Source organism: Kogia breviceps, chromosome 15 (assembly GCF_026419965.1).
Source record: "Kogia breviceps isolate mKogBre1 chromosome 15, mKogBre1 haplotype 1, whole genome shotgun sequence".
Classification (NCBI taxonomy): Eukaryota; Metazoa; Chordata; class Mammalia; order Artiodactyla; family Physeteridae; genus Kogia; species Kogia breviceps.
In genome coordinates, this window is record NC_081324.1 from 21246972 (window position 1) to 21266010 (window position 19039).

Consider the following 19039-nt stretch of genomic DNA (forward strand, 5'->3'; position numbering starts at 1 on the left):
GAAACAGCTCTGCAAGATGGAGGGAGAGAGCATGGCTTATTGGTGGCAGTTCCAACCTAACAGCTTCAGGAAAGATAACCAGCATTGGCATGTCCAAGTTCAGCTCCAGTCATATTAATTTTTTAACACCTTTGTTGGAGTATAATTGCTTTACAATGGTATGTTAATTTCTGCTGTATAACAAAGTGAATCAGCTATACATATACATTTATCCCCATATTTCCTCCCTCTTGTGTCTCCCTCCCACCCTCCCTACTCCACCCCTCTAGGTGGTCACAAAGCACCCAGCTGATCTCCCTGTGCTATGCGGCAGCTTCCCACTAGCTATTTTACATTTGTTAGTATATATAAGGCCATGCCACTCACTCACTTCGTCCCAGCTAACCGTTCCCTTCCCTGTGTCCTCAAGTCCATTCTCTATGTCTGCGTCTTTATTCCTGTCCTGCCCAAGGTTCTTCAGAACAAGTTTTTTCCTTTTATATTCCATATATATGCATTAGCATATGGTATTTGTTTCCCTCTTTCTGACTTACTTCAGGTAAGTAAGTCTAGGTCCATCCATCACACTATAAATAACTCAATTTCGTTTCTTTTCATGGCTGAGTAATATTCCACTGTATATACGTGCCACATAGCCTTTATCCATTCATCTGTCGATGGACACTTAGGTTGCTTCCATGTCCTGGCTATTGTAAATAGAGCTGCAATGAACATTGTGGTACATGACTCTTTTTGAATTATGGTTTTCTCAGGGCATATGCCCAGTAGTGGGATTGCTGAGTCATATGGTAGCTCTATTTGTAGTTTTTTAAGGAAACTCCATACTGTTCTCCATAGTGGCTGTATCAATTTGCATTCCCACCAACAGTACAAGAGGGTTCCCTTTTCTCCACACCCTCTCCAGCACATATTCTTTGTAGACTTTTTGATGATGGCCATTCTGACCAGTATGAGGTGATACCTCATTGCAGTTGTTTTTTTTTTTTTAACTTTTTTATTGGAGTATAATTGTTTTACAATTATGTGTTAGTTTCAGCTTCATAAGAAAATGAATCAGCTATACATATACATATATCCCCATATCTCCTCCCTCTTGCATCTCCCTCCCACCCTCCCTATCCCACCCTTCTAGGTGGTTACAAAGCACAAAGCTGATCTCCCTGTGCTGTGTGGCTTCTTTCCACTAACTATCAATGTTATATTTGGTTGTGTATATATATCCATGCCACTCTCTCACTTCATCCCAGCTTACCCTCCCCCTCCCTGTGTCCTCAAGTTCATTCTCTATGTCTGTGTCTTTATTCCTGACCTGCCCCTAGGTTCTTCAGAACTATTTTTCTTTTTCTTTTTAGATTCCATATATATGTGTTAGCATATGGTATTTGTTTTTCTCTTTCTGACTTACTTCACTCTGTATGACGGACTCTAGATCCATCTACCTCACTACAAATAACTCAATTTCATTTCTTTTTATGGCCGAGTAATAGTCCATTATATATATGTGCCACATCGTATTTTTCTTTTTCTTTTTAGATTCCATATATATGTGTTAGCATATGGTATTTGTTTTTCTCTTTCTGACTTACTTCACTCTGTATGACGGACTCTAGATCCATCTACCTCACTACAAATAACTCAATTTCGTTTCTTTTTATGGCCGAGTAATAGTCCATTATATATATGTGCCACATCGTCTTTATCCATTCATCTGTCGATGGACACTTAGGTTGCTTCCATGCCCTGGCTATTGTAAACAGAACTGCAATGAACATTGTGGTACAGGACTCTTTTTGAATTATGGTTGTCTCAGGGTATATGCCCAGTAGTGGGATTGCTGGGTCATATGGTAATCCTACTTTTAGTTTTTTAAGGACCCTCCATACTGCTCTCCATAGTGGCTGTATCCCTCATTGTAGTTTTGATTTGTATGTCTCTAATTATTAATGATGTTGAGCATCCTTTCATATGTTTGTTGGCAATATGTATATCTTCTTTGGAGAAATGTCTGTTTAGGTCTTCTGCCCATTTTTGGATATGGTCAGTTGTTTTTTCTTAACATTGAGCTGCTTGTAAATATTGGAGATTAATCCTTTGTTAGTTGCTTCATTTGCAAATATTTTCTCCCATTCCAATGGGTGTCTTTTCATTTTGTTTATGGTTTCCTTTGCTGTGCAAAAGCTTTTAAGTTTCATTAAGTCACATTTGTTTATTTTTGCTTTTATTTCCATCTCTTTGGGAGGTTGGTCAAAAAGCATCTTGCTGTGATTTATCTCATAGGGTGTTCTGCCTATGTTTTCCTCTAAGAGTTTTATAGTGTCTGGCTTCAGATTTAGGTCTTTAATCCATTTTGAGTTTATTTTTGTGTATGGTGTTAGGGAGTGTTCTAATTTCATTCTTTTACATGTAGTTGTCCAGTTTTCCCAGCACCACTTATTGAAGAGGCTGTTTTTTCTCCATTGTATATTCTTGCCTCCTTTATCAAAAATAAGGTGACCATAAGTGTGTGGGTTTATCTCTGGGATTGCTATTCTGTTCCATTATTCTATATTTCTGTTTTTGTGCCAGTACCATACTGTCTTGATTACTGTAACTTTGTAGTAAAGTCTGAAGTCAGGGAGTCTGATTTCTCCAGCTCTGTTTTATTTCCCTCAAGACTGCTTTGGCTCTTCGGGGTCTTTTGTGTCTCCATAAAAATTCTGAAATTTTTTGTTCTAGTTCTGTGAAAAATGCCATTGGTAGTTTGATAGGGATTGCATTGAAACTGTAGATTGCTTTCGGTAGTATAGTCATTTTCACGATGTTGATTCTTCCTATCCAAGAACATGATATATCTCTCCATCTATTTGTATCATCTTTAATTTCTTTCAGCAGTATCATATAATTTTCTGCATACAGGTCTTTTGTCTCCTTAGGTAGGTTTATTCTTAGGTATTTTATTCTTTTTGTTGCAATGGTAAATGGGAGTGTTTCCTTAATTTCTCTTTCAGATTTTTCATCATTAGTGTATAGGAATGCAAGAGATTTCTGTGCATTAATTTTGTATCCTGATATTTTACAAATTTATTGATTAGCTCTAGTAGCTTTCTGGTAGCATCTTTAGGATTTTCTATGTATAGTATCATGTCATCTGCAAACAGTGACAGTTTTACTTCTTCTTTTCCAATTTGGATTTCTTTGATCTCTTTTTCTTCTCTCATTGCTGTGGCTAAAACTTCCAAAACTATGTTAAATAATAGTGGTGAGAGTGGACAACCTTGTCTTGTTCCTGATCTTAGAGGAAATGCTTTCAGTTTTTCACCAGTGAGAACGATGTTGGCTGTGCGTTTGCCATATATGGCCTTTATTATGTTGAGGTAAGTTCCCTCTATGCCTACTTTCTGGAGGGTTTTTTACCACAAATGAGTGTTGAATTCTGTCACAAGCTTTTTCTGCATCTAATGAGATGATCATATGGTTTTTCTCCTTCAATTTGTTAATATGATTTATCACATTGATTGAATTGCATATATTGAAGAATCCTTGCATTCCTGGGATAAACCCCACTTGATCATGGTGTATGATCCTTTTAATGTGCTGTTGGTTTCTGTTTGCTAGTATTTTGTTGAGGATTTTTGCATCTATGTTCATCAGTGACATTGGCCTGTAGTTTTTCTTTGTGACATCTTTGTCTGGTTTTGGAATCAGGGTGATGGTGGCCTCATAGAATGAGTTTGGGAAGGTTCCTCCCTCTGCTATATTTTGGAAGAGTTTGAGAAGGATAGGTGTTATCTCTTCTCTAAATGTTTGATAGAATTCACCTGTGAAGCCATCTGGTCCTGGGCTTTTGTTTGTTGGAAGATTTTTAATCACACTCTCAATTTCAGTGTTTGTGATTGGTCTGTTTATGTTTGCTATTTCTTCCTGGTTCAGTCTCGGGAGGTTGTGCTTTACTAAGAATCTGTCCATTTATTCCAGGCTGTCCATTTTACTGACATATAGTTGCTTGTAGTAATCTCTCATGATCCTTTGTATTTCCACAGTGTCAGCTGTTACTTCTCCTTTTTCATTTCTAATTCTATTGATTTGAGTCTGCTCCCTTTTTTTCTTGATGAGTCTGGCTAATGGTTTATCAATTTTGTTTATCTTCTCAAAGAACCAACTTTAGTTTTATTGATCTTTGCAATTGTTTCCTTCATTTCTTTTTCATTTATTTCTGATGTGATCTTTACGATATCTTCCCTTTTGCTAACTTTTAGGTTTTTTTGTTCTTTCTCTAATTGCTTTAGGTGTAAGGTGAGGTTATTTGAGGTGTTTCTTGTTTCTTGATGTAGGACTGTATTGCTATAAACTTCCCTTTTAGAACTGCCTTTGCTGCATCCTTTAGGTTTTGGGTCTTCGTGTTTTCTATGTCATTTGTTTCTAGGTAGTTTTTGATTTCCTCTTTGATTTCTTCAGTGATCTCTTGTTTATTTAGTAGCATATTGTTTAACCTCTATGTGTTTTATTTCTTATAGATTTTTTTCCTGTAATTGATATTTAGTCTCATAGCATTGTGTTCGGAAAAGATACCTGATACAATCTCAATTTTCTTAAATTTACCAAGGCTTGATTTGTGACCCAAGATATGATTGGTCCTGCAGACTGTTCCATGAGCACTTGAGAAGAAAGTGTATTCTGTTGTTTTTGGATAGAATGTCCTATAAATATCAATTAAGTCCATCTTGTTTAATTATCATTTAAAGCTTGTGTTTCCTTATTTTCATTTTGGATATCTGCCCATTGGTGAAAGTGGGGTGTTAAAGTCCCCTACTATGACTGGATTCCTTTTTATGGCTGTTAGCATTTGCCTTATGTATGGAGGTGCTCCTATGTTGGATGCATAAATATTTGTAATTGTTATATCTTCTTCTTGGATTGATCTCTTGATCATTATGTAGTGCCCTTTTTGGTCTCTTGTAATTGTCTTTATTTTAAAGTCTATTTTGTCTGATATGTGAATTGCTACTCCAGCTTTCTTTTGATTTCCATTTGCATGTAGTATCTTTTTCCATCCCCTCACTTTCAATCTGTATGTGTGCCTAGGTCTGAAGTGGGTCTCTTGTAGACAGCATATATACAGGTCTTGTTATCATAACCATTCAGGAAGTCTATGTCTTTTCGTTGGATCATTTAATCCATTTACATTTAAGGTAATTATTGATATGTATGTTTCTATTACCATTTTCTTAGCTGTTTTGGGTTTATTATTGTAGGTCTTTTCCTTCTCTTGTGTTTCCTGCCTAGAGAATTTCCTTTAGCATTTATTGTAAAGCTGGTCTGGTGGTGCCGAATTCTCTTAGCTGTTGCTTGTCTGTAAAGGTTTTGATTTCTCTGTTGAATCTGAATGTGATCCTTGCTGGGTAGAGTAATCTTGGTTGTAGGTTTTTCCTTTTCATCACTTTAAATATGCCCTGCCACTCCCTTCTGGCTTGCAGAGTTTGTGCTGAAAGATCAGCTGTTAACCTTACAGGGATTCCCTTGTATGTTATTTGGTGCTATTCCCTTGCTGCTTTTAATATTTTTTCTTTGTATATAATTTTTGATAGTTTGATTAATATGTCTTGACACATTTCCCCTTGGATTTATCCTGTTTGGGACTCTCTGTGCTTCCTGTACTTGATTGACTATTTCCTTTGCCATATTAGTGAAGTTTTCAACTATAATATCTTCAAATATTTTCTCAGTCCCTTTCTTTTCCTCTTCGTCTTCTGGGACCCATATAATTCGAATCTTGGTGTGTTTAATGTTGTCCCAGAGGTCTCTGAGACTGTCCTCAAGTCTTTTCATTCTTTTTGCTTTATTCTGCTCTGAGGTATTTATTTCCACTATTTTATCTTCCAGGTCGCTTATCCATTCTTCTGCCTCAGTTATTCTGCTATTGATTTCTTTTAGAGAATTTATAAATTTCATGTATTGTGTTGTTTATCATTGTTTGTTTGCTCTTTAGTTCTTCTATGTCTTTGTTATAAGTTTCTTGTATTTTCTCCATTCTATTTCCAAGATTTTGGATCATCTTTATTATCATTACTCTGAATTCTTTTTCAGGTAGACTGCCTACTTCCTCTTCATTTTTTTGGTCTGGTGGGTTTTTGCCTTGCTCCTTCATCTGCTGTGTGTTTCTCTGTCTTGTCATTTTGCTTAATTTACTGTGTTTGGGGTCTCCTTTTTGCAGGCTGCAGGTTCGTAGTTCCATTATTTTTGGTGTCTGCCCACAATGGGTAAGGATGGTTCAGTGGGTTGTGCAGGCTTCCTGGTGGAGTGGACTGGTGCCTGTGTTCTGGCAGAGGAGGCTGGATATTGTCTTTTTGGTGGGTAGGACCACATCCGGTTGTGGTTTTTGGTGTGTCTGTGACCTTATTATGATTTTAGGCAGCCTCTCTGCTAATGGATGGGGTTGTGTTCCTGTCTTGCTAGCTGTTTGGCATAGGATGCCCAGCACTGGAGCTTGCTGGTCATTGAGTGGAGTTGGGTCTTAACATTGAGATGGATTTCTCTGGGAGAGCTTTCATCATTTGATATTATGTGGGGCCAGGAAGTCTCTGGTGGACCAATGTCTGGAACTCAGCTCTCCCACCTCAGGGGCACACGCCTGACACCCAGCCAGAGCACCAAGACCCTGTCAGCCACACAGCTTTTGGTTTCGGCCAATGAGAAGCAGCATAAAAGGAGATTAGCTGCTAGTATTGGAGGGTCTCCTGCAGAGGTGGGGCATGGCTGTGGCTCACTGTGGGGACAAGGACACTGGTGGCAGCATTTCTGGGAAGTACTCCTTGGCACGAGCCCTCTCAGAGTCCACCATTAGCCCCACCAAAGAGCTAGGTAGGCTTCAGTGCTGGGTCACCTCAGGCCCAACATCCAACCCATATTAATTTCTAGTCATACTATGTCAGGCATGTGGCTGTCTCAAGCTTTCAATTTAAATCACAAGCCAAAATGTTATGTAATGAGTAATTTAAAACAGGAGCTATTCCTAAATTATAAATACAGATATTATAGTTACAGAATGTTCTGGGAAAAAGTGGGAGATCTTCAAGAATCCCTTAATTAGTGAACTAACCGTCACATGTTTTCAGGCATGTCAATACTGTCTTTAAATAAAGCCTGCTGTGTTTTAGTTTCTCTTACACATAATGAATAGAATGCCAATCTTAGCACGTCTCGAAGTGGACAAGAGTGGATACAGAGAGCTATCAGGGAGTGGGCAGCAAAGATGTCTATGTAATCTTCATAAGAACTTTTTGAGTACTCAATATCTACCAGGAATAACACTTTACATACATCATCTTCTTCAATGTTTGCTCCAGTTCTGAGAGTTACTTATACTATCCTTATTTTACAAAGGAGAAAACTGAAGCTTAGAGAGGTAAACTCCTACGCCAGGGCATGGCAGGCCCAAGCTGTAGACCCAGGCAGTGGCAGGGGCTCTGAAGCAGAGCCGTTGATACTGCCAAGAGAGTCAACATATACAATGTGAATTTAGCATTCCCTCCTCTGCAAGCCTCTAGCTTTTTTTTTTTTTTTAATTTGTATTTATTTATTTATTTATGGCTGTGTTGGGTCTTTGTTTCTGTGAGAGGGCTTTCTCCAGTTGTGGCAAGCGTGGGCCACTCTTCATCGCAGTGCGCGGGCCTCTCACTATCGTGGCTTCTCTTGTTGCGGAGCACAGGCTCCAGACGCACAGGCTCAGTAATTGTGGCTCACGGGCCCAGTTGCTCCGCGGCATGTGGGATCTTCCCAGACCAGGGCTCAAACCCGTGTCCCCTGCATTGGCAGGCAGATTCTCAACCACTGCGCCACCAGGGAAGCCAAGCCTCTAGCTTTAATTAAACAGAACAACACAGACAAAAAACACCTTACATATGACTAAATAATTTGAGATTTTTCTCTGTAAACTTTCTAGCACTGCAGGGAATCCAGGTGTCTTTTAAATAAAAGAAACAAACCATTAGAGATCAAAGTCTCCAGTACCAATGACTGGGAGAGCTCTACGTGCTGAGATCCTAAAGTCAGGTGATGACAGTATCAATCAGTCTTACTTTTCCATTCATTGGAATGGCCCTATGGTGTACTCAGCCAGGCACAGAGTGACGGAAAATATACCTTCGTCCCAATTTCAGTAAGCTCCCAAAGAGCAACACACTTGTGCAAGAGAAGGAGTGATTTCAGACCAATTTCTTCCCCATCCTGCCTGTTCAATGTCGTGAATATTCTCTTTTCTGATCTTTGTATCATGTCTCTATATCATGAGAACATCTATATGTTTGGAGGGGTTGGAAGCAGTGATTTTCCACTTTGTCCCCACTTGGAAATCTGAAAGTGTTTGGTCGACTTTTGGATGGCCCAAGGAGTCGGGAAAAGGAGACAAGTAGGGGCCTAATAGGAATGAAATTTCTGTTATACAAACCATTTCATTCAGGCGAGAAATAATTATTCTATTTGAATAATATGGGAGTCTTTAAACCTTAAAGAAGTTATTTAATTTTGTTTGAAACAACACTATTTCAAGGACACTCCTACATAAGGAAAAAATAATAAAATGTAATTACTTTGTTTTACCTTAATGCCGATTAAAATTACACACACACACAGACACACACACACACAGTTGTATATACAAATTGCCTGTGGACATGTTTTATTTATAGAAAATGTGTCTGATACTTTGAACCAAGACTGCTATTGCTAGTGATTCACTGAAATGTTTTCAGGCTTTTTCTTTTTCTGACACAAAACAATTTCCCTGAAAGGTTGAAAATCATTTAAATGAACCTATAAAATAGGTGGTAGAATGGTTTTTAGCTCAGCTGAGGAGGTGCTGCGCTGTTCTTAATGAGGCACCCACTTACAAAAGAGTGTTATCAGACTTACACAAGTCATATGTTTCAGTGACATTTGAAACAGCTATTAATGCAAAAACTTTACATCTATAAGCCCCACTTTGCCAGTTTTCCCACATTTCCAAGAGTTTGGACAAGCTTGACTACCCATTATAAACTTTCCCCTTCCTAATATAAAGCATTCATTTAATTTGAGCACAAGAATTATTGAGACAAGATTTTAAGCAACAGTACTGAGACTCTTCATTTTACCTTATTCCTTAAGACAAATTATCTGAGTTTGGATACATTTAAAAATTCTTCTTTTCTATGATAGTTTTTCTAATTGTTAGCATGGTTAGGACATAAAATTTCTCAAATTAACGAGCAAAATGACCAGGGCTTACTGTGTAGAAACGGATTCAGTTATGTGATATCTACAAAAGAAGATGGGATTTCTGTTTTTGAGGAGATTACACAAAACCTAAATGCAGGGATGGGAAGGAAGCTGGTCTGTTACTCAGAAAGCAGCAAATGTCCCTTTGGATATACTTCACTGGTCAGGGTAGTGGGCACCCCAGAGGGAGAAGCATCATCTGAAGCTGGAGGCCTCAGACAGGAGCTCAAGGTGGGCTGAGGTTGTATTCCAAGCTAGGAGCATGGCGCCTGGCTACCTGAAGCTCTCCAAGTGTGTTGTTACAGAGACTCTGGTCTTCCGTGTAGTTATCTATGATCCTCTGTTTACAAGGAGCATCTTATTTTTCTTCTGGGTTTCTGTTATGGGATAGACACTTCCATTTGATTTGTAAAGAGGTAAGGGCTCCCTTTGTGAGGAATATGAGACCAACTGACCATCGGTCATGGAATGTTGAACTTTCAACTCTGAATCTCTTCTAGTCTGTAAGAAATGAATCAAATCATTGCAAACTTCAGCACTTTAACTACCATTAGAAAGAAGTGACATGCCCTTGACCTCAGCTGTTCTCTGCACATGTGTGTACCTCTTCCTCAACCACCCATGTAGTTGAGACTCAAAGTACAAGATGACCTTCAAGGTCTGTTCAAATGTTAATGTCCTATGACATTATGATTCTCAATATTTAAAATCTGGTCTGACACAAAACACGGTCCTAACTCATCTTGTGGTAGTGATGACATCTAAAATACCCAACTCCCTTGGGCTTAAACAGACACACCATAAAGGTATATTCAAAATCACAGCAATTTCACAATTGCAGGAGGTCTGAACTACTTTTTTTTTCATTTAGACAGTAACAACCAAAAAGAAAACAACAGCCATTCTTCACTGGCAATTCTTATGATTGAAATTCAGATATACTAGCTATATACGTGGAATCTGCAAAGTTGCAGTGAAGCAGCACTCCTTCATTGGATTACATTCTTTGGGGCAGCTTGCCATCTGTCTAAGAAGATGCCATTACTAACTCTCACATCCCATATCTGCTGGCCTCATTTTCTCTAATGCACATAGGCATTCTCCATGTCCCAGCAAGGATGGTTGCTGATATCACCAGGTTTATATATATTTTGGTTCAAGTTCCGAGGGGAATTGAGAGTTATCTTTCATCCTCCAATGCAGAAAATTCCAATGGAGGATTCTAACTGGCTCAACCTGTATCTCATATCTCTTTGTGGGTGATCCCATATTAGTTTATTTTTAGCCTAGCTTTCGTTCCACACACCCATGCCGTGACTGAAGGTGAGGACAGAACACTGAGTTTGATAATCTACAGCAACTTGGGAATACAGTGTATGTTCCAAAGGAAAGCACATACCATTTCCAGGAAGAAGAAGGAAAAGTATGCTAGGCAGACAAAAATCCTAGGACATATCCTATACTGATTAGGTGACCCATATATCAAAATGGTGTTTAATCAGTTGATAAAGAGATACACTGGCCTTGTTTAGTCTTCTTTTCCAAATTCCAATCTTCTTAAGGGCACTCCACAGTGAAAAATATCATCTCTAGCTTTGTGCACAAATTTGCTGATCATTGATGGCTATGATCTATGAAACACTTGACAGGCTCACACAGAGACACAACAAATATACCAGTGTAAACTGGCTTTGTTGAATTTTCCCTTATTTAAGCTATGTATGTCCCTTCTATTTAAAGCAATAATTGAGTTAAAATTTTTATAAGTGTTTAGTTTTGTCTTAAACATGTTCTTTATTCTTGTCAAGTAAGAATAAAATGACCTAGAAGAGCACATTACCTACTTTAATAAAACCTGGGCCAATCATACTCCAGACGATGTTTGCTACTTACCAGGAAAAAAAGAAAAACAAATACACACCTCAGGGTTGAGCCCTAAATGGCATTATACTTCACTTTATGAAAGCACCAGGGAAGGACCAGTCAGATCCGTCTGGCTTTCTGAACAGATGATGAGATGTGAATAATATCAGTACAGGTCTCCACCCTTGGTCATACACTCAAGGAGGACACTCAACCTTCTCTGCACTTTAAAATCACCCCGGGAGTTAAAAAATGCTTTGGGCCCAATTCCAGACTCAATTCCTGGAGAAGAGCTTGGACCTTAATAATTTTAATAAATCTGTGGTTCCAATGTGCACGAATGAGAACCACTAGCCTAGCGTTAAGGACTTGAAATCAAATCACCAGCTCAATGCAAATGTATCACCTGAGATGGTTAGTACAAAAAGCTAATGTGTGCTAAGATCACTTGTCATTTTCAACTGGGGCAATTTCCCTCCCCTAGGGGACATTTGGCAACGTCTGGAGACTTTTTTTTTTTTTTTTTTTTTTTGCGGTATGCGGGCCTCTCACTGTTGTGGCCTCTCCCGTTGCGGAGCACAGGCTCCGGAAGCGCAAGCCCAGGGGCCATGGCTCACGGGCCCAGCCGCTCCGCGGCATGTGGGATCTTCCCGGACCGGGGCACGAACCCGTGTCCCCCGCATCGGCAGGCGGACTCTCAACTAACTGTGCCACCAGGGAAGCCCTGGAGACATTTTTGATTGTCACAACTTTGGGATGCAATTGGCATCTAGTGAACGGAGGCCGGTAATGCTACTAAACTCCTAAACTGCACAGGATAACCCGGCAAGCATAGGAAAGAATTATCCACCCGAAATGTCAATAGTGCTGAGGCTGAGAAACAATGCCTAAGCCAGAAATAAACGATTTGGGACAGAAGACAGAAACTGAGGAGTATGAACTGCTTTCCTGGGAGAGAAGAAACCAATAATGTGTTGAGTGTCCTTGCAAGCTAACAGGCAGCATGAAGTGCTGCAGATTTCTTAAGACAGATTGGAGGGGGACTGAAAGGGGCAAAAGAGCTGAAAACTTTGCCTGTGAACATTGGGGTTAATAGAAGGCACCCAGACTTATGTAATGGTTGTCCTGGTTCTCCACCAAACTATCAATGTTACAGATGAAAATAATCAATCAATGCATTTATAATATGTGCATTACAAATTTCAATTTCCAAATAAATCCAGAACTTCTAAGTTGTTATGCAGAAGAAATTATGTCAAACTAATGATAATTGCTTTGTAAATTTAGATTACTGAAATGGTGGACTTTATTAGCTCTTTCCTTTGGAAGAAGGAGAGCCTTCTTTACACACACACACACACACACACACACACACACACACACACACAGCTGACTGCTCTAGAGATTCAAATCATGCTTGGTACAATGGAGCTAGCATCTTTCCATTTATCTAATTTAAAAGTTCCTTGCTATTTCTTCAACTTGAGCAAAATTGAGCAACTCTTTTCTTTTTGCTCTTTGATCCAGGAAAGCAAGCAAAGACTCACAGACCAAACTACTAATGAAGACATACAAAACCTAGACCACAGAAGTCAAAAGCTAAGTGGAGGTGAAAGTCACCAGATGGGTGTCAATGGTCTGACATCACTGAGGTCAATATCCCTGCATTTACTCAATTCATAAACAGAATGCATCAGGCGTGTTCCCCACTGTGTGCTACCATCAGGAGAGTGGTACATCAAAAAGGAAATCTAAGATTTGCCTTTCCAAAACGGCCCAAAAGTACACCAAATATTAATGATGATTATTTCCAGGTGATAGAATTGGGGATGACTCAATTCCTTCTTTATACTTTTCTATGCTCTTCTTATTACCAGGAACACAAATTAGCTTTTTAATAATTTCATAAAGGGAAATACTAAGAATCTCATAATTCTTTCATGAAATAAGTTTTTGTGGGAATATAATTTAATAGAGCCTAGATTTAAACAAATCCTATATACATCATGTAAAGTAGAATCACGGGAGCATCCCAAAAGATGGACAATTGGACTACTGTTTTAAAAGATGACCTAGGGCTTCCCTGGTGGCGCAGTGGTTGAGAATCCGCCTGCCGGTGCAGGGGACGCGGGTTCGTGCCCCGGTCCGGGAAGATCCCACAGGCCGCGGAGCGGCTGGGCCCGTGAGCCGTGGCTGCTGAGCCTGCGAGTCCGGATCCTGTGCTCTGCAACGGGAGAGGCCACAACAGTGAGAGGTCCACGTACCGCAAAATAAATAAATAAATAAATAAAATTTAAAAAAAAAAAAAAAAAAGATGACCTAAAACGCATTCCAAACGTTAAGAGACCATTAGGTCTCAGGTACCTCCTGCCACAGGGCAGAGGCCCCTCCACAGGACTGGGAGGTATGTTTATCAAGTCTTCCCCAACCTCTCCTCTCTTGCTTCACCCATTTGCAATATTCCACTCACGTGTAATTCTCCCAACCTGCCAATTCCATCCATGCCTCTCACTTTAAAAACTCAGCTTGAGGGCTTCCCTGGTGGCGCAGTGGTTGGGAGTCCGCCTGACGATGCAGGGGACGCGGGTTCGTGCCCCGGTCCGGGAGGATCCCACGTGCCGCGGAGCGGCTGGGCCCGTGAGCCATGGCCGCTGAGCCTGCGCGTCCGGAGCCTGTGCTCCGCAACGGGAGAGGCCACAACAGTGAGAGGCCCGCATACCGCAAAAAAAAAAAAAAAAAAAAAAAAAAAAAAAAAAAAAAAAAAAAAAACTCAGCTTGAGACCTCCTTCAGGGGAAACCTTCTGAAATATTTTGACATATGGGGGAGTCAAACTCGGAGGAATTTCAAGACAGGGATCCATGCTTTTAAATAATCTAGATCATGCTTCCAAGAATGACCCTAATTGAGAATAACAACAACAACAAAAACAACAACAACAACAAGAAGGAACTCACAATTCAGCAAAGATTTATCCAAGCTTCAATTTGGGGAAGACTGAATGAAAAGCTCCACCTACTTCTACACACAGACTCTCTTATTTTGGCCTGCTCACTACATATGTGTTAAGTTGCTGCAGGTTCCATTCTTATTTAGCGTAGCACTTTTAAAAATACACACACTCACATTCATGATTACATTTGATTGTTCCAACTACCAGCCATTCCTAATCCTGGTTCCACACAAGAATAATCCAGAGGGGGAAAAAAATGAAATTATCAATGCCTCAACTCCACTGTAGATCATTTCATCAGGCTTGTTGGGAGAGGGACCTGGACATGGGTTTGAAAAGTTCCCCATGTGATGATGATGTGTAGTCAGTGTCCAGAACCACTGTGCTAGGGCATAAACTATTGGCGCCTAGAAGCTACCCTCTGTTTCTATCTTCTCCACTACTACTTTTAATCCCATGTCTCACTACACAGCACACGCATCAAGACGAGCATGCGACATGCTTTAAACATAGACTTGTTGACTTGGTTTGGTTATAATGGTACAGGTCATAAGTTATTTTTCAATGCCCCACACCTAAGAAATAGGGAAAATAATGGCCAAGAAGAATGCTCACCAGAAAGGGGGGCTACGGGTACTGCCCAAAGTTATGATGGAGGTAGTGAAAAGAAAACAATGGATGAATGCTTCACTTGCAAAGAAAACCCTCATTTATTTCAGATCTCCAGAAGGATCAAGCATCCAAACCATTCTGGAGGGGCTCCCCAGGCTTTTTTAGCTCTATGATATATGAAACTCCAATTATTCTTGACTTTAGGTCCCTGTAATAGATGCAAAGAGCCTTTGAATTCTGAAAGCCCTTTCTTTTGCTATAAGCAAAAGAAAAATCACGCTATGAGCCCAGCAGAGCACAAGGGAGTGGGCCAATGCATCCCAAACCATGTTCTTTTTTATCTTCCACTGAGCCCTTGAGAAGTAGGGCACCTCACAAGACTGCGGACCAAGCCTTTCTTATGTTAGGGTAAGTCTGTGAGCATAGCTTTTCCTGGGCCAATCTGAGAGCCAGGAAGCCACTGCGTTTGGTGATTTAATCATCCTAGCTTTGCAGTTGCACAGAAAGTCATGTCAGTAGATGAAAGCAGGAGGCAAGACAAAAATTTGGTTGTTCTCCAGTCTGAATAATGGGCTGCAATGGAATCTCATCTCTAGCGAACCCAGTACGATAAAAACAAGTGCTGCTGCCACTATGGTATGATTCAATTCAGCAAGAGTTGAGCTCTTAAACTCTAGTAATCTCTCAAGGAGTCCTGGTCCTCGAAAGTTTACGAACCCTAATATTCTACACGGTGGGCTAGTAATCCAAAGACCCCATGAGTCCATTCAGCACACACTGTTTTTTCTTCAGGATGAAAAAAAAAAACCCATAGAGCCTTTCTCAGAGATTTTGTGACCCCAGAAATTTAAATTATTTTTTTAGGTTCACTGGCAAACCCCTCACAAGTATTTCCAAATGAGGAAATGTTTTTACTTTATAGAGATTTAATTCTAACAAAGAAAAGAATAAATTGAAGACTGTATCTGTATCCTACACTAATCAAAATAAGCATTTGGAGAAAATGATCCTTTGCTAGTACATGGGAAACAGTTACATCACAGTTGAATTTTTCTTTATAGACTTTAATCATGAGCATTAAGACCATCCAAGCATCTTCTAAGTTAGGTGCTGGAAAAGGAGACTAGGGAGACAAACGGAGGATGAAAGGCAGGGCAGAGTACCACTTTTAGCTTGTGGCGTGGCCATGTGAATGCTACTCCAACTTCCTGTGCTTCAGTTGTACCAATATGATGTGGAATTAACTCTTGCTGGAAATAAACAATCGCTATTGAACTCCCTGCCTTCAGGCTTTCCCCTGGAAAGGTTTCTGCATTCCTACGTCACCATGTAGTTTGGAGATGGCTGTCTTTTCCCTGTGTCATCACATAGCCATCCCTCTGTGTCTGTGTCTTAATCTCCTCCTATAAGGACACCAGTCTTATTGGATTAGAACTCCTAACAACCTCATTTTAATTTAATTACTGCTTTAAAGACCCTTTCTCCAAATACAGTCACAGTCTGTGGTACTAGGAGTCAGGACTTCAACACATGACTTTGGTGGGGACACAGTTCAGTCCACAATGATACTTAGTGCGTTTAGCTCCACTCTACTATTCTTTAGAGTAAGATCTAAATAAATACAAAAATCTTGGTAGAATGAGGTACATTTTCTACCTTGGATTGGTCTCCTCTTCCCTTTCTTTTCTTCATACTCACCCCACCAAACCACAAGTATATCAGAACATTCTAAGTCACCTTGGACAGTTTTAGTTTCGGTTAAAATTTGTTTTTAAAGATTAATCTTTCTCTCATGGCTCCGGGGTTCTGGATTTTAGCCTCTGGACAGCTTATTATTAAGGCTTTTATTTGGCTTTTGACATTTATCTAGCGTGATACACCTTTAACTGTCAGCTTACTGTGCAGCAAACCAAAGGTTATATTTGCCCTTATAAATTCCCTGCTCAAGGCTTTGCTTCCTTTCTCCTGCAGCAAAGCGGAGAGGAAAAAGAGAAAAAGATCATGTCCATGTCTGAGAAACATGGATTTCAAGAGTAGTTTTCCCTCGGCAAAGAGATTTAAAAGTTCTAAGCGGCTTTTTCTCTTTGAGAAGGTGGTCCTTCTACCACCCTGCACGCTGGTCCACAGCTAGATGCCCATGGAACGTGTTACAATTGAACTTTAAGCTGTGTCTTATTTAATAACTTGACATCTGATTTGAACTGGAATTCTTTAAAATAGTTTGCTGCTGCTAAATATCCAGCCCATAAACGAATATAACTAAAAAGAAGTGTTATAGATCATGGGGTTGGGTTGTCTGGGAACATTCTCTGAGACGGGCATACAACAGATTTCCTGGGATGGAAAAAGGACTAGAAGAAGGAAACCTGGCAGATCGTGATGCCCGCCCGACAAAGTCAGACCAGTGGGGAACTCTGGGGTAAAGACCTATCCGAGAAGTCCTGTGCTAGGTGGAAGCGGCTTTGTACCACCATCTTGCTGAGTTACGGATGGGGACCAGCCTGAGAAGGTGGGACTTCAGCTACAACTGCCTTGCTCGGTCATTGGCTGAAGGCTTCCCAAAACATGATACAAACTCTGGTGGATTCTGGCAGCTAGAGTTTGTCAGCTAAGGACATTCCACACAGATAGACAGCATGTCCTTTCTCAAAGGGGAACCTGGGCTGTGCAACTCTGTGTCTGCCACACATGCCTTCGAAAAAAAAGATCCAAAATGATGTCTTATTTTTGTGTGTATGTTTACAAATGGTGATCACATTACTTATTGTCCAAAGTATGACCTTCTGAGAGTAAAAGGAGTGGATATAAATAATTACACCAGGACTACAGGCACATATAATCACTCTAATTATATACCTGTGTAACTTTATGACTCATGAACATCTATCTTCACTCCTAGGAGACACACCCATGCATCCATCACAATTAATTTCCTCCATATTTACTTAACACTTGCTATTTATGAAAAAAATCAAACGTGGACAGGCTCTGGAGACCGTGTTAAAGGAGCACATATGAAAAAGCAGATGTGGTAGTGTGCCCCTCTCCTCCCTTTTCCTACTTTAAAGATGCTGTCAGAACTCACTTAAGTGTCCCACCTCACTGATTCTCAACCTGGAATCTGTAAGGGCCCTTAGAAGTCCTGTAAAGCAGATCACTAAGGACCCATACAACTTAGACTAATTCATCTCTTAATTTTCTGTTTTCATTTTCATGTGTATGTTGGGGGCAGGGCGGGGGGGGTGATGATATCTTGTTTATCCTCAGTCTATGTTAGAATCACTTGCTAAAGTGACCAATTTCAGACTCCTGAAGTGTTGATATGTGTAATTTTAGTCCAAATTAGATCAGTTTTTTCAGGACTCACTAGCAACGTTACAAATCTTAATCTTACTCATTGTTGCCCAGGTGCTCAGTGTATTTGTTTGTCTACAGGAGGCCAGTCTATCTTTCCAGTCCATTACTATTTCTGGAAAAGAGGAGGGAGAGGGAAGAGGAAAGGCACATGCCTTTTTAGATCTGTTTTCTGAGCCAGATGACTTCCCTTTCTCTTGGCTCTAAGAACCGGGATGCCTTTTTTAGCCAGTCTTCAGAGAAGGAAAAGGATCAGATGAGATAATGGTATTCTCCAGTTTCTCTATTGCCCTGAGTCTCTAAAGCATCCTTGGGAAAAAGTAGAGAGCCTTCTCATCTGTGCTTTCTAGCCATGCATAGTCATTTCTTTACCTATCTACTGTACTAAGAATGGCAGCTAGCTCTGTTTGAAAGTTCAAGGTCCAGCTGTATTACCTCACCAGCTCTGTGATATTACTTACCTATTTAACCTTGCAGAACTTCAATTTTCATTATGTGAAATTTCTTTAAGGCACACATTTTATGACCATTAAATGATATAAACTTTGTGTTTGGTTAGTATTACAGTCAGTTGCACCCAAGAGAAAACCCTACTGCAGTGATTTAAAACACAGAGATTTATTTGTCTCACATAGAGACAGACAATCTGGGATGGCAAGACAGCTAAGCATGTTACCTCTGATCCTGGGCCCTTCTGGGTTCTTGCACTGCCATCCTTGTTGTTGGCTTCTGTTGTCATGACATCAAGATGACTGTTTCACCTCAAGCACTGATTCACTGCTCTGGTTAAAAAAGGAAAAAAGCAAAATGTCACAGGGGAAAATAACAAAGGTGCATGTCTGCTGAGTCTCTCTCTTTAAAAAAATTGTCTGGGAAGCCTACCCTAGCAACTTCTACTTATATTTCATTAGCCTCATCAGGACATTTGGCCCCCTTTGGCCTCAAAGGACTCTGAGGAGAAGGATGCTTTAACTGAGCACATGGACACCTTGAGCAAAATAAGGGATCTAGTAATAAAGAAGAAGAGA

General features: G+C 40.1%; 1 pseudogene; it reads left to right on the top strand.

Annotated features, from left to right (window-relative positions):
- The first annotated feature begins 6728 nt into the window (after positions 1–6728).
- Positions 6729–19039, top strand: part of LOC131742788 (nitric oxide synthase-interacting protein-like) — a 177674-nt pseudogene continuing 165363 nt past the window's right edge.